We start from the raw sequence: 16908 nt of genomic DNA on the forward strand, positions 1-16908 counted from the left end.
TAAGAAACATCTTTTGTACCCGTTCTAGCAAATTGGTGATAAGCTCTCCGAATAAATTAATCATATTCCAGCCTAGATCGAACAAAGAAAGCCCAAGATAGGCTATTATTTTAAAATTTGTCATGGTTTGAGAATGAAAAATTAGAATTAAAAGTTACTCCAAGGTCTTTAATCTGATCCACAGATTGGAAGTCATTATTAGAGATAATATAAGACGATTGTAGAATATCACGAAGAAACTTGAAGGGATTTCTGGGCATAGTTTAGTTATTATTAAGATAAATAGAGAGTGTTTCTATAAAAATATTCGTTTTTTCAAAAATTTTAACAAAAAATATTTCTTTTTTACATAAGTATTTTTAATATTTAAGATTAAAGTTCTGTTGTAATGTTAAAAATAAAAAACCCTAGTATACATTTTTTGGATTACTTGGCTGGAATCGCTCCCACATATATAAATTTGATATGGAAGTAAAAGGCCCAACTGCAAGAAAAAAATATCCTATAACTTTCTGTACTTAACCTTAATGCCTTTCCTGAATTTTCGTCATTATGTAGAGATAAACTGATTGCCGTTTGCCTCTTCTAATAGGTTAGGTTAGTTGAAGTGGCTGTCTTTTGGCGCACCTAGGCCAGTTCGTGGGCCCTTGTGATACCACCGGAACTATCTTATCCTTACTCTACTTAGTCCTTTCTAAACCATTGTGTGACCTTTAAAAAGCTGGCTATAGTACTTACCTCTGATAACTCAACCACTTCGGGTACAACCTTACTTACTTGTATGCTGGTATAAACCACGCCGACTTTTAACTACTTTCCCATGAATATTGGTAACTTATGCTGTTTTCTGGCTGCCGTAGCTGAAAGGGTTGATACATGATTACCATTCGGAAGTATGCAGGTTCGGATCTCTGTGCATGAAACATCAAATGATAGAAAACGTATTTTTAAATAGCCAATGGCAAACCTTCGAGTGGATTCCTGGCATGAAAGAGCTCCTCATAAAAATCATCTGCTGATGGGAGGCGGTTTGAAATAACAACAGTTTGTAGCAACATCAAAACACACACCACAAATAGGAGGAGTAAATCAAACACCCCAAAAGGGTGCAAGCGCCAATTATATGAAATTATGTGCTGTTGTTTGCACCAATTTTATAGAGAAAGTGTGTCTGTAAATATGTATATTCAGTATGTGTTTTGGGAAGAGTCCAAAGTGCCTTTGCATCTAGAGAACCAGATGTATTTTTGGCTTCCGAACTATTTTGGCCAGTATCAGATAGAAGAGACTACAACGCACTGTGGCCATCTGTTGCACCAGAGCTTTTCCGACTACTTCAGGCCCGGCACTAGATGCTCTGATTGGTTACTTGATGCTTTCATCCAAGGAGAGGCCTTCAAGGCCATCTGCAGACTGAAACACAGTGGGAACTGGTACGGCCCTTGTCCGGCATTGGAACACAGAGAAGGCATGGACATCGATCCAACGATTCTCTCCATGCCCCTTGACTTCATGCCATCAAGAGTCGTACTTGAAAAGAGATACAGAGTAGTGCTACCAGAGGCTCAGTTGTGGGAAGACTCAGAAAATGAGCCCGGCAAACACTGTTTTCGCATTTTTACGGATGGCTCCAGGACCGAGCATGGCTCCGGCTCTGGGGTCTACGTGGAATCCAGCGGGACAAAACTGCACTTTGCTCTTGGAATGCATGCATCTGTGTTTCAAGTGGAGGTGTATGCAGTTCAAGAAGCGATGAACTTTGTTGTGGAAAAACGATGGAGAGGCAGATCTATATGTGTCTGCAGCGACAGCCAAGCTGCACTTATGGCCTTAGACAGCCCTCCAACCACATCAGGGGTAGTGAAGTCCTGTAAATCCAGGCTGAACTATGTCGGAAGACATAATAGCCTGATGCTAACATGGGTCCCGGAACACGTAGGTATCGCGGGTAACGAGACCTCTGACTCCTTAGCTAAGATGGGCTCTGAGGCCAACTTCTTTGGCCCAGAGCCCGTTTTGCCACTTCCTTCTGCGGCCATCACAGCCACGGTTAGCAAATGGGTAACTACCACCCACAAGCGAGCTTGGCAGGCTGAAAGAGGCTGCAGATGGACAAAACTGATGTTACCTGTCATGTCCGATCGACTGTCGCAAACCCTTCTGTTATTAAGCAGAGGGGAGTGCAGACGGCTGGTTGGACTGATGACGGACCACTTTCTGTGGGCAAAGCACATGGAAAGGTTGGGCATCTCAGACAGTGTAGTATGTCCTGCTTGTGAAGAGGAGGATGAGACGGCGGACAACTTCCTGTGTGTCTGCCCCCACTGATGTTTTCAGAAGCGACCATCTTAGGAATCCAAGTGTAGTACAATAGACTCAATTAATGTCTGAGTGCTGCACTTGCTAGTTGTCCCGACAAAAAAAAAAAAGAGAAAAAAAATCAGATAGAAGCGCAGGCCTGCTAGGAGACGATGCACTAACAAAGTTTATTACTAAAATATAGTAAACGGGTAAAGAACTTCTCTGAAAGCTAAGGCGTTCTGTAAGAGTTAGCTCCTTGTGTTGGTACGCAAGAAGGGTCTCTCAATATCCCAGCTTTCCGAATGAAGCGGCACGGATTATGTAAGTCACAAAAGGTCTTTCAGAATTGACGTCTAGAATAATTCATAGATGGTACCTTTTTTTATGTAATTTTTGACACTTGTCAAGTTGACAGATGTACATCTTTACACAATAGAACAACGCGCTAAAATTATGGAAACTTATTATGAAAATGGTCGCTTTTTAAGGGGACAGATACCTGTAAACGGCCATATTTTCCTTGATTTTCATTAAAATTATTTAAAATGAAGAAGTCAATATATTTTTTTCAAAATTGGCATACAGTGTATTTATACATTAAAATAAATATAACAATTTTTTTTTTATTTTAATCATTTAAAATGGCGGATGTATACTCAATTTTTCCAGGAAGGTCGCAGCGTGACCTCTGTATCGGCGGGCATTGTAGCATCGGCGTGAGTGACCTGAATACAAAAAAACGAACATTTTTTTGTTTATTAATGTCATAATTTCTATATCAATTAAAAAAAATGGAAAAAAATTCGCGGGATAAAATGCTTAAAAAAAATGAATTTTGGGGCGAATTTTCCTACTATTTTTGCTTCGAAAAAAATATTTTTTGAAAAATTTTCGAAAACTTGTAAATCCACATAGAAAGTAATATCATAAAAAATGTGTGCAAAATTACAGGGATATCAGACTTATTCTTAAATGATTATAAAGGGTGGTTTAATTTCAAGAGCCGATGTTAAATGTAAACCACACCTAAACGTCAAGTTTTTTTCTGCATTTCATTTGACATTTTTCAATTTCAGACTAACTCAATTTGAACCATAGCAAGATACACAATCGAGAAACGCGTTAAAGTTATTCAGACTTATTATGAAAACGGATCACATTTTCACCTCAGTGGATTCGTCAATAAGCAGAATTGCATTTGGGCGAATGATAATCCAAGAGTGATTGCCGAAAAACCAATGCACCCACAAAGAGTGACTGTTTGTTGCGGTTTATGGGCCGGCGGTATCATTGGGCCGTATTTTTTCCAAAATGAGGCCGGTCAGGCAGTTACTGTGAATACTGTTCACTATCGTGAGATGATAACGAACTTTTTATGGCCCGAATTGGAAGATATGGATGTGGACGATATGTGGTTTCAACAGGACGGCGCCACTTGTCACACAGCTAACGAAACAATGGCTCTTTTGCGCGAAAAATTTGATGGCCGAATAATCTCACGTCGCGGCGATGTCAAGATCATGTGATTTGACACCGTTGGACTTCTTTCTTTGGGGTTATTTGAAAGAAAAGGTGTACGTCAATAAGCCAGCAACAATTCAAGAGCTAAAGGATGAGATAATTCGGCACTTTAACGGCATAGAACCTCAATTAGGCCTCAGCGTCATCGAACATTTGGACCATCGGATGGAGGTGTGCCGCCGAAGCCGCGGCCGCCATTTGGCCAATATTTTGTTCCATACGTAATTGAGCCATACCAATATTATCATAATAAGGAGAAATTACAATAATTTTCTAAAAAAATTCTATTTTATTCAAAATCACCCGGCCTTTGAGACTTAACCACCCTTTAATAACATTTTATGAAAAAAAATTTTTTTTTCTAAATCTTAAAGGTATCTGTCCGTTAAAGTAACACGAAAATGGTAAAATTCGTAATTTTTTTGGTGGAAAAATTTCTCGAAACTAGTGCTGCTACAGCACTGGTAGACCAAAAACTGGACGTATGTTGAAAATATTCCAAAGTGTTGCTGAGCAAGTTTCAGCATCGATATCTCGACGTTCTCAGCAATTAATCATTTATGAACCGACGGCGACTGTTTGTCGGATTTTACGTGTAGACGTGCTCACGGTGGAACTTTATATGATCCAATTTTCCACATTTAATTGTTAAGAGACGTATTTTGAAAGAAAGAATCCGAATGTTTACACGTTTTATTTCAAAACAACATCTGGGAAATCGTAGAAAAAATACAGGATATTGGATACAGGAATAATGGAAAAACGTCGAGTGACTAAAAGAGTTTTAGTAGAAGTCCTCGGCATCTCATCGGGCAGTGTAATCAATATGTTGATTAAAGTATTGGGTTTCAGAAAGCTCTGTGCGCAATGTCTGCCGCATTCGCTAACAGTGGAACGAAAACAATTCGAAAGCGACTTCGGCTCCGAAACGAGTTCGTGTCCAGAAATCGACCAACAAGGTCTTAGCTTCAGTTTTTTGGGATGTGAAAGGAATTTCGTTTGTGGATTACTTGCAAACTTCTAAAACAATAAGTTCTGAATATTATTGCTACTTTTAGACCAGCTGAAGCAAAAAAATTCGTGAAAACGACCCAGTTTTCAAAAAGTTCAGGTTTCAAAAAAAAAAACATTTTTTTTCATCAGGCCAATGCACCGAGTCACTGGGCCAGACAGTGTTTAGACAGACATTAAACGGCATTCATCGGTAGACCGTTACCCCCTGCCGTAATCGGAGTCCAACCACCACCCACAGCAGATGAAGAGCTCCAGCTTCTCCGTGAGACCCGCGTAACACTGGCACAATTACGTTCTGGATATTGTAGCAGGTTAAACTCCTACTTATCCAGAATTGACTCAGACATACCTAACATATGACCGGGATGTGAAGGCACCCCGCACGACACTAACCACCTTTTCACATGCCCTTTAAAACCCACTCAACTAACACCCCTCTCCTTCTGGGCCCAACTTGTCGAAACAGCATATCTCCTGGGCCTACATTTAGATGAACCTGACGAACACGACCGATGATATACCTTACACTGACGGGATTGTATTACTGCTAAAACAACAACAAGTATTTTGACAATGGCGAAAATCCATAAACTAAAGTTCGAGCTGTTGAAGTATAGTATCCCCAAATATTCACCAGATTTGGTCCCTGGCGACATCCATCTGTCTGCATGCGCAGCAAGCGTTTTTCATCAAATGATGAGGTCTTAAGGGGTTAGGGGTAGTCAGAGGCCCGAAAAAATGATGATTTTCACGAATTTTTTTTTGCTACTTAATTAATTTATTTAACAAAAATAAAAACATAGCATAAAAACATCATGTTTTAACTTGACTTCACCAAAATTTCAAAAAAAAAATTAATAATTGCAAAAGTTATCGCTGTTAGTGTGAAGCCCGTTTCTCCAGAAGTCCCTTGCGGTGAACATCACAAGTCCTTGCAGATTCATCTAAAACCAATCGTCCCAGAAAAATTAGTTTTATTAATAGATAATCTTGTGCCTGATCGAAGCTTTTTTTTTTTTTCAAAATGAACAAAATGGCGGCCTCAGAAAATTTTTTCCAGATTTTAGAAAAAAAAACCAACAGTTAATTGTTAAAAAAAAATCGAAATTTAAAAAAAAAAAAAATCCTTCGATCAGGCACAAGTTTTTTATGTTTTTCAAAAGCTGTATAAATTTTATTGAAATCTACGTAGCGGTTTTTAAGTTACAGTGTTCACCAGTTTGAAAAACATAGTTTTGAGAAAAACGCATTTAAAGTTTTGCTATCGGCTCCGGAGCGGCCGAGCGCCCTTTGTTAATTGTTGAATAACTTGAAAAGTATTTGTCGGATTCACTTCAAATTTTTACACAACATTTTTAAAACATTATACTTTAGGAAAATGCAAAAAAAAATCGATTTTTTGAAAATTCTGACTACCCCTAACCCCTTAATAGCTGTAGAAGCGTATTTTGCAGCCTTCTATTTCCCGATTCTCACTTCAGGAATGGATGTCATAAATTGGAATCTCGTTGGAACAAGTGAGTTGATGTTTAGGGAGACTATCCTGAGTAATAAAGTGTATTTCAAACCATAAACTTTTGCTTTTCTTATCGAACCGCAAAACTTATTGAACAACCCAGTATAACCTGAAATTTTACTTATACGAGGGGTGCCTTTTATATGTCGGGATTAGAGAACAAAAACAAATTTTGATCATCGAAAATCACTTTATTGTTTTTCAAAATATTCTCCATGAAGATCTATACACTTTTGCATGCGTTTGAACTAATTGTCGAAGCACTTTTGCCACTCTGAATGAGGTACCTCCAAAACATGCATTCTGAATGCCGCAACCGCTTCTTCAGGTGTCGAAAAACGTTGACCTCTCAGTTTGTTTTTTACGTACGGGAATAAGAAGAAGTCCTTTCGGTGCCAAGTCAGGACTATACGGCGGATGACCCATTAATTCGATGTTTTGGGTGCTCAAAAATGCAGTTGTTTGAGCCGATGTGTGAGAGCTCGCATTGTCCTGGTGAAGAGTGATCCGTCTTTGGCGATTGGTTTTCCTAATTTCTTGGAAGACAACTGGCAAACAAATGGTTGTGTACCACTCAGAATTTACTGTTCTGCGTTGTTCTAGTGGTACGGTTGCGACATGTCCAGTTTTTCCGAAAAAACAGGCGACCATTTGCTTGGAAGTGCTTCGTGCGCGAACAATTTTTTTTGGATTTGGCTCATCTTGAAACACCCATACAGTCGACTGCTGTTTACTTTCGGGCTCATACGCGTAAATCCATGATTCATCACCTGTCACGATTGAGCATTTCCTTCGACCAATCGACACGAGCCTTTTTTTGAGCGATTGACAAATTGTGTGGGAACCAACGCGAACAAATTTTTTTGACAGTCAAATGTTTATGCAATATTGAATGTATGCTGGTCCCACTAATGCCTAAGATTGTCTCAATCTCACGATAGGTCACATGACGATCTTGCAATATCAGTTCGCGCACAGCATCAATGGTTTTCGAAACAACAACTGATTTTGGACGACCTTCACGAAATTCGTCTTGAAGTGAACTACGACCACGATTGTATTCACCATACCATCGATAAACACTGGTCCTTGATGGAGCTTCATCGCCAAAAAAAGAATTAAGTTCATTCATGCAATGTTGCTGAGTTAATCCACGTCGAAAGTTGTAAAAAATAATCGCACGAAAATGTTCACGATTTAATTCCATTTTTGGACCGAGATGAATCTTTTAAGTTACTGTAAACAACACAAATAGCGCTGGTATTTCAAAACGTTCTGAATACGTAAAAGCCAAAAAATGTCAAACTTTGCGATACAGCTGTCAGTTGCCAGATTGCAACACCAGGATTGCCAAATCCCGACATATAAAAGGCACGCCTCGTAGATACCTCAAACTTTTATAGTCATACTGATATTTCCTGCAATACTGCAATACTGATACTTTTTTCCCATTTCAGAAAAATTCGTTTGATTTCAAATGCTCTGAACGTGACTTAGAAAGCATAAAGCGGATATATATATATAAATATATATATATATATATGTATGTATGTATGTTGTATGCTGTATGTTGAAAAATAAATCCGTCCATTTGGCGTAGCAACAACAAAAGGTAATAGCTTTATAGCTGACTGAATTTCTGACTGATATTTTCTTGGTAGCGCATGTGGTTCAGCACAAAATGTACACACACCCACTCCTAGTAACCCAAAAGTCGTGAACAAAACCTCTGTTTCGGATGAGTAGCTGCAATGTTTTCTACTCATATGCCAGTTTTTGGGCTTGTATTTGTTTTTTTACTTAAACTTACATATGTGTTTGTGTTTTTGTGTTGCTTTTCTAAATCAACAGTTCATCTGTACCAATGCATGTGCGAGTGCGAGTGTATTTGTGCTTTGTTTTTGTCTTTGACGTCGATTTCACAACAATAACTGCTTCGCTGTCGAACGAGTGGCCAATTGTAGTTGCTACTGCAGTGACTACTACTAAGTATTTGCAGATGCATTTAGTTCGTTGGAAGCACTTTTTTGTGTGTTATTTTCTGTGTTATTGCTAACTTTGTTTGTTTCTAAATTGCGCATCTAGAATGCAATGTTTTTGTTAGGTGCCAACAGCGCAGTGTGGCGGCAGCGAGCGCCGCCCTTCAGTCTTAGCTGGAATGCACTTAAATAATTCGGAACAACTCGTTTCGGGCGTAACATTCAGTTTCTAATGATTTATTGGCGTTTGAAGAGCGCGAGCGTCAGCGCTTATTATCATTTCGAGAAAGGTTTCTGCAACAACAATTAAATGCATTAGAAAAATATTTCACTCAATTAAAATTTTGGTTCGAGTTGTTATGTGAATTTATGTAAGGAAAATAGTATTTGTTGCTTGTATATTTAGTTGGATATACTTGCATAATATTTTTGATTAATTATTCTGTCTAACTCACACTTTGTACTGTATAACAGTTTTTAAATTTATATAGATAGAGTTGCCCTGTACCAGTTCAAAATAAAAAATATAAACTTTTGAACTTGAGTATCATAGGTATTGCTGCGATAAATAAAAAGTATTTTAAATTTTCCTTATCTTTAAATTTATATAGATAGGGTTGCCATGTATCCGTTCAAAATATAAAAAATAAGCTTTAAAATTTAGGCATCAAAGGGTTTTCTACGATAAATAAAAAGTATTTAAAATTTTTTAAGCTTTAAATTTTTGTATAAAATATAAACTTTAAAACTTAGGCATCAAAGAACTTGCTACGATAAATAGAAGGTATTCTAATTTTTTCCAGTCTTTAAATTTCTATAGATAGAGTTGCCATGTATCCGTTTAAAATATAAAGTAGAAAATATAAACCTAAAAAAATTGGTATCAAAGGACCTGCCAGGATAAATATAAAGTATTATAAATTTTCTTTATTTTTTAAGCTGTATAGATAGAGTTGCCATGTATCCGTTCAAAATATAAAATATAAGCTTGAAAATTTAGGCATCAAAGGATTTGCTACGATAAATAGAAAGTATTTAAAATTTTTATAGTTAGAGTTGCCCTGTATGTAATATATATGTTCAAAATACAATATAAAATATAAGTTTTAAAATTTAGCCATCAAAGGATTTGCTACGATAAATAGAAAGTATTTAAAATGTTCTTAGCTTTAAATTTTTGTAGATAGAGTTGCCATGAATTCGTTCAAAATATAAAAGATATATTAAAACTCAAGTTTCATGCCATGTATCCGTTCAAAATAGAAAGTGGAAAATATAAACCTAAAAAAAATGGTATCAAAGGACCTGCCACGATAAATATAAAGTATCACAAATTTTCCTTATTTTTTAAGTTTTATAAATAGAGTTGCCATGTATCCGTTCAAAATATAAAATATAAGCTTTAAAATTTAGGGATCAAAGGATTTGCTACGATAAATAGAAAGTATTTAAAATTTTTATAGTTAGAGTTGCCATGTATCCGTTCAAAATATAAAATTTAAGCTTTAGAATTTAGCCATCAAAGGATTTGCTACGATAAATAGAAAGTATTTAAAATTTTCTTAGCTTTAAATTTTTGTAGATAGAGTTGCCATGAATTCGTTCTATATATAAAACATATTTTAACACTCAAGTTTCAAAAGAAATTTACGATATATAGAAAAGATTCTCAATTTTCCTTATCTTTAAATTTGTATAGTTATAGTTGCCATGTTCCTGTTGAGTTGCCATGTTAAAGGGGAATTGCACAACTTATTTCTCAGGAAGGCGGCAAAATGATGGAGCTCCATTTCTTCATGTGCTATTTAGAAAACCCTGCGGCCCCAGTACAATATATGAAGGGCTCAGAAAGTCCGGGAACTCCACGCAATTCAATTTCCAAACTCTAAGTTACCATTTAACCCCTATTGCAAAAACTGTGGACCCTTTCAGAGAAGAAGACTGTTGAGCACTTTCTCTGTAAATGGCCAGGTTGTGCAGTTAGACGATTAAGGTCGCTGGGTACTCCTTTTTTCGACAGCCTGAGGCATTGCGCTTTCTTAAGCTTTAAACTTTTATATATAGAGTTGCCATGCATCCATTTAAAATACGAAATTACACCTTTAAAATATTGCTCTCTATATTTTGAACAGATTCGAGATATCAAAGAACCCCTCCGATCGGGCCTTCTCGCACAGTTCGAATGCCGGAAGTCATCAATGTTGTCAAATCATCCGGACTCAGTTCCCTTATTAAACTCAGAATGGCGCGGGGTTAGATTAAGCGTATGTGCCTTTTTTCTAGCCGAGATGTTTCAACCTATAGTCCTGCATTCCAGGAGAAGGTGCATTGGAGTCTCTTGAGATTGGTTGCAGAAACGACAAGAGCCCGTGGACCAAATCCCGATCATGTGCGGATGGCTTCGCAGTCTGCAGAGACCTTTGAGAATGCCCTCGAGCAATCTCAGTTTATCTTTGGGGAGGGTTATTTCCTTTTTAACCTATTTTGATTGTACCCCCCAGTAATGATTTCGCCTGGCTTAACCCCATAGTTTGGTGCCAGCTATCCTCCCTTAGCCTTAGCTTTTAACTCCTAAGCTGCTCCTTCCCATAATAAGGAAAGGCTCGGGACTTATTAAAGCCGAGGCCGCAACCTCTCGTGCCAATGCGTCGACCCCAGTTTTACCCCTGCGCCCTGGGACCCGAATTAGCGGGATGCAATTGTGCATTCCTAGTAGATTAAGTTTCTCGTTACACTCAAGGTCCAGTGAGAATTTGATCTTACAGAACGATAGGACCATGAGTGCCGCCTGACTGTCGGTCAGAATGACAATTCGCCCATTCCGGAAATTTCTACCTAGGTTTATCTCTGCACATAGACAGATGGCATACATCTCCGCTTGAAAGATGCTTAGAAAACTGCCCATCGGCACAGAGCGCTTGGTTCTGTGGCCGTAAATTCCTGAGCCTATTCCTTCTGGGGTCATCGAGTCATCTGTGTACCAGTGGAGAGTACATTCCTCAAATTTCTTTTCAAATGCTGATCTACTCCAGTTCAACTTATTGTTCAGTTAAATTTTGAACTTCTTTTCAAATTTGATTAGTGATATCATCTATGGGTAGCTGGCTAAGTGGGAGCTGGAGCCTTAGCACTTCCATGTTTTTAGATGACATAACTTTTCCTCTCCCGAAGCCTTCCCTGCTAATATTCAGCAGGGTACACTTGGTTGATTGTTGAATGACTATATGGAGCGGTGTCCGCTCAAAGCATCACCTCCATCGCAGCTGTAGGGCAAGTCCGCATCGCAAGCTTAGTTAGCGCTGCCCGCACCGCCAAAAGAGTGACTCTCGATGCCCAAGCGACCGCTTCATATACTAACCGCCATTGGTTTTATTACCATGATTTTCATCCATCTCAGGATTCTTGGGCTACAGCCTAAGATTTGCCAGCTAGACGCTTGCGGATCACATCTGTTTATTCTTTGATTTTTCTCGTCTAAAAACCAAAAAGAACCGCTACTCGACCCAACAAGTCCTGTGAAATACTTCATACATATACGCATGTATGTAGGCCGGTATGCCCATGACTCCGTATGCATCACCCCTGTGACATATGAGTAATAATATTATTAATGCCTTTGGCAAAAGTGCCTTAAGTCCGAATTCTTTTATATGCATTTGCATACAGTTGCTTTTTCTGCCTACTTTTCTTTTTGCATATCATTAATCGCATTAAGTAAATAAATACTTACCTTGCATTCACACTTTGCACTCCTGTTGCTATTTAAAGCCTTTTTTCTTAGTGCTATTAGCTTTTTTATTGTTTTTGCTGTTGTTGTTCTGTTGGTTGTTTAGCCGTCTTAAGCTGCACTTATAATTTATTGCTTTTTATTGCAATACGACTTGTTTGTTTTAATTAACAACTTATAAGGAGAAAAAAAATGCGCAATTAAAACAATTCACAGAGAGACAAAGAGGAAACAAATGAGAGGCAGAGCCTAATAACTGCTTATACTCGCAGTGCTAAATACAAATAAATAAAAGGGCAGAAATTTCAAAGTGTGAACAAAATCAAGGGTAGCTCGGTTGAAATGGAGGGACGTGTTGTTTTTGTCTTTTTGTTTCTTGGACAATTAGTGATGGAAATTAGTTTTTGCGCTGATGCCACTCAAAGTGACTTAGTTTTTTAATGAGCTTTGGAACGCCGCCCTATTGTTAAAGGGAAAATAAAAGCTCAGTGGAATATTTATATATTTCAGAGTAGGCCTTCAAGACGGTGGGGGGCTGTAAAGCGTATTTCCCAATAAGTTATTATGGATTGCAAATGAAATGGGTTTGCTTTTCAAATAAGAAATTCAACTTCAAAATGCCTTGAGAGTTGCCGTATTATCTTTTATATTAATAAACTGGGTGACTGCTGCAGCTTTCCGGTAACATTAAGATTTGTTTAAGTTGGCGGCGAAGAGACTTACTGCGCAGATAGCAAATAAATGTCATTTTGTTCTAAAAGTCTGCGGATAAATGAGCTGAAATCAACTGGCGGCTAAAGTGCATTAGATAAACTTGACAAGATTGTGGAGGTTTCGATAGGGTAAACCCAGCAGAAATTTATCTGAAATGCCTCTATCGTGGCTCACCGATTTCTCAATAAAGCTGGGCATTGAAATAGTAGATAATAGCCAACTGTCTACTGCTCATTTGCATCTCCGCAGTAATCAGTGTAAGCTGTACCCAGCCTCGTCGGACAAAGATTTAGACATCTGGGCTCTCACTTCTTTGCTTCACCTGCGGATATTGCGATATCACACACCTGGTGTAATTCATCAGTAGCTTGAAGCCGTTAATACGAACGTAATAAGCCGCTGTGGGTCGTCATCCTCTAATCCAAAGCTCTTTCGTCCTTCTACCATTTGTTTGATTTTTTTCCTTCTGTTTTCTTCTTTTTTGGTGCCTGTATGGTATCAGGGCTTCTCGCATGGGTAACCATTTATTTTATCTATAAATGCCAAAAACGGTGATGAAATGCGAAATGTTGGGTTTTGGCTTCCTTAAGGGAGGGGTCTAGGGTTTGACTTTCAAAAAATCGATTTTTTGGAAATAGCTTTTTCTTATAGTAAATCATCTCAAAAATATTGTCCCAAAATTTCAGCTCAATCGGAGCAAAACTTTTGGAGTTATAGACGTTTTTGTCCCCACTCCTCTGCGACAGCTGCGAGCGTTTGGAGCGGAGCGTTTTTTTCAAACGCGTTTTTCTCGAAACCACTTTTTCAAAGTCCGTGACTATTAGAACTTCAACAATATTTAACCGATCCTTTTCAAATTTGGTATACAACTTCTATATATAAAATACCTCCCCCCCACTGAGAGATTTTTCACTTTTTTGTTTTACATTAAGGGCGGTTTCCACTTATACAGCGAAAAAATCAGTGAAAATCGCACTTTTTGCTTCAAAAACGCGCTGGCAACGTAAAAATGAAAAAAGAAAAAAATCGGAGCCAGTGGGGGGGGGGGGGGGGGGGGGGGGAGGTTTTGGTGATAATTTAACCAAATAATTCTGTTTTTTTTATTTCAGGTGATTCTACAGCTAGATACGATAGTCACCGCAAATCACCTTTTGGAAAAGGCGTTTTCGGAAAAGTTACCTCACCGGCTTATTTCCCGATATTTTCTTACAAAAATTTAGTACAATATTGTTGAAATGATGCTTTATAATGTACAAAAAGTTTAAATACATTTTCATATCTCTAAAGCAAAGTCTCAAAAATTCATTAAAAAAAATGCTCAAACCCTAGACCCCTCCCTTAACAGATCGGATGTTCTTCATATAAAAAAACTTTGAAAATTCGTTATATGGAGGAAATAAACATGGCACCCATCAAAAAAAAAAATTTTTTTTATTTTTTTATTTTATTAAATTTATATATTGTAACAAAACTAGTTTTATTACATAAATATCAAAACGCAGCACTGGCTACGAGGCCTTCAGCCGCCACTTTCATTAAAGTTACATATGATTAAAAACTATTTGCTAAGTGTTAGTTCAGGTGTTAGTATCTTAAATATATTTTAACAAGTCATTGTTTTTCAAGAAGTTATATATTGTCATAATATTTTCATCCGAGGGTGTTTTAAGCAGTTTTATGATATCAACGTTGTCATAGCTGACTGATGAATTGTGCAGGATCGGGCAGAGAGTAAGTAAATGTTTGATAGTGAGGGTGTGGTTACAAAGAGGACATTTGGAAGGACTATCACCTGACAGTAAGTGGGCATGTGTTATGATAGTGTGTCCAATTCTTAATCTGGTAAATGACCTCATGGCACTTGTGGGTAAAGATGATGTATAAGTAATTCGCTTTCAAAAAAAAAAGATTGTCAAAAAACAACGCAATTTTTCAGCGACTTCAAATTTGCATTCTATTTATATCGAAATTCAATTTTTCAAATAATTTTTATTAAATAAATTTAAAATTTTGATGAAAATTTGCTGAATTTTGTTTTAATTTACTTTAAGTTTTGAAACTTGGATTTATATGGTTTTTGTAGGGGAATGAACTATATTTTCATAAAAAATTATTATAAGACATTAAAAAATAATTAAACTGTCAAAAATTGTCAGATATCCTGATACATAGTGCGCACTGCACGTAAAACTAAGCACATGAGAGCATCATCTTGGCCCCCAATCAGTGAGAAAAAATGCTTTCCCCAAACCTGTGATCTAAAGGGTTTTCCAATAACAGTTGTTATTGGTGAATGGATTGCGCTATCGAAAGATGATTAACGATTTTTTTATGGCCGGAATTGGATGGTATTGATCTGGACAACGTTTATTTTCAACAAGACGGCGCTACGTGCCACACATGCAACGAAACCATTGATCTTTTACGGGGAAAGTTTGCGGACCGTGTTATCTCCCGAAGAAATGATCACAATTGGCCACCGAGATCTTATGACTTTTTTCTTTGGGGCCACGTGAAAGAGTAGGTCTACGCCAACACACCAACAGCCCAGGGTCGATTCAAGACCTCAAAGATGGAATTCGTGAGGCTATCTAGGACATCGGGCAGCCACTTTGCAATTCGGTTATGGAAAATTTCATGAAAAGGATATTGTTCTGTAAGCCTGGTCGTGGTGGTCATTTGCTTGATGTTATTTTCCACTATTAATGGCATATCTTCCTCTTTATAATGAAATAAACATCCGATTATTTACATTAAAAAATATAATTTTTCTTTGAATATCAAAATAACACCTCTTATTGGAAAACCCTTTGTATTGAAGCCGTAGTTGAATAAGTTGCAGTTCCAGGTAGACATGTCCAACTTCTTGAGGTGCTTTGGCTTCCAATGTTAACACCCTGTAACTCACTACTGAATGGAGCAAACGAAAATCAGCAAAAAAAAAGTTTAGTGTGAAATGCCGCCTTGACAATGAGCATAAACTGCAAATTGTTTGATCGATACTTTATGAGATACCGATTATTACAGACATCTAAAGAGAAAAAAGGTATTTCTTTCTCCCCAAACTAATATTATTTAAATTTAATTTCTAAATAAATATTTTTTTAGTTTAAATTTAATTTCTAAATTAATATTTTTTAGTTTAAGTTTAATTTCGAAATTAGTATTTTTTAGTTTAAATTTAATTTCGAAATTAGTATTTTTTTAGTTAAAATTTAATTTCGAAATTAACATTTAGCAAAAAAAACTTTCTAGTCATATTAAAAGGCATTCAAAAACTAATTAAAAATCTTTAAAGAAATTTTGCACACTAGAAAAAGCAACTCATTATAAAGTAAAAATAAAAATCATATTTGTTTCTAAAAATTCGTTAAAATTAAATTTAGTTAAAAAAATAATATAAAATAAAAATTAAAATTAAAAAAATAACAAAATAAAGTACCAAATTATTTCTTAACCAATTTTCGTTTTTTATTCAGTAATTTGTTCAAATAACAAAATTATATCTGCACAAGAAAAAAATCTTATTTCAATAAATAACAACAGCAGACTTTGCCGCTAAGCAAATTATCCAAAAAATATTTATATAAAAATAAATTCATAAAACCTTAACGACAATACATCCATCCACCCATCCACACAGCCAACCTGTCAGTTAGTCTGTCTGTCAACAAGCATAGCACTGCGCCGCCTTAACAATGAATCCATCAAAGAACACGAACATGACTTCATTTGGCGTGACGCGTCATTTGCTCCAGCGAAGTTTTTGCGCAAGCGCAGACTTCACTCATTTGGTGCGCTGCAATTAAGGGGAACAACAGAATACGAGTAGGTACAGACAAAAGTTGCGCGCGCAGCAGAAATTCGCCAAATCGATTTTTTTGCGACAGTTCTTGCCTTACAAATGGCAATAAAACACAAAATACTACTGTCGCTAATGTTGGCTAGCCAGCAGTTAGTTGTTATGGGTTGTTAATCTGCTGTCGCTAGCATTACCCGCTGCCACTGCATCAATAACAACAGCAATAAGAAATCAATTGTCACGGTCGTGCACTTGAAGTTTTTGTCCAAAAGTAAGTCGCTAAGTACTCGTACATAGAGCAGAATGAATGTAGGTAAGTAATAAGCGAGAGTCC

This window comes from Anastrepha obliqua, chromosome 5, assembly GCF_027943255.1.
Source record: "Anastrepha obliqua isolate idAnaObli1 chromosome 5, idAnaObli1_1.0, whole genome shotgun sequence".
Taxonomy (NCBI): domain Eukaryota; kingdom Metazoa; phylum Arthropoda; class Insecta; order Diptera; family Tephritidae; genus Anastrepha; species Anastrepha obliqua.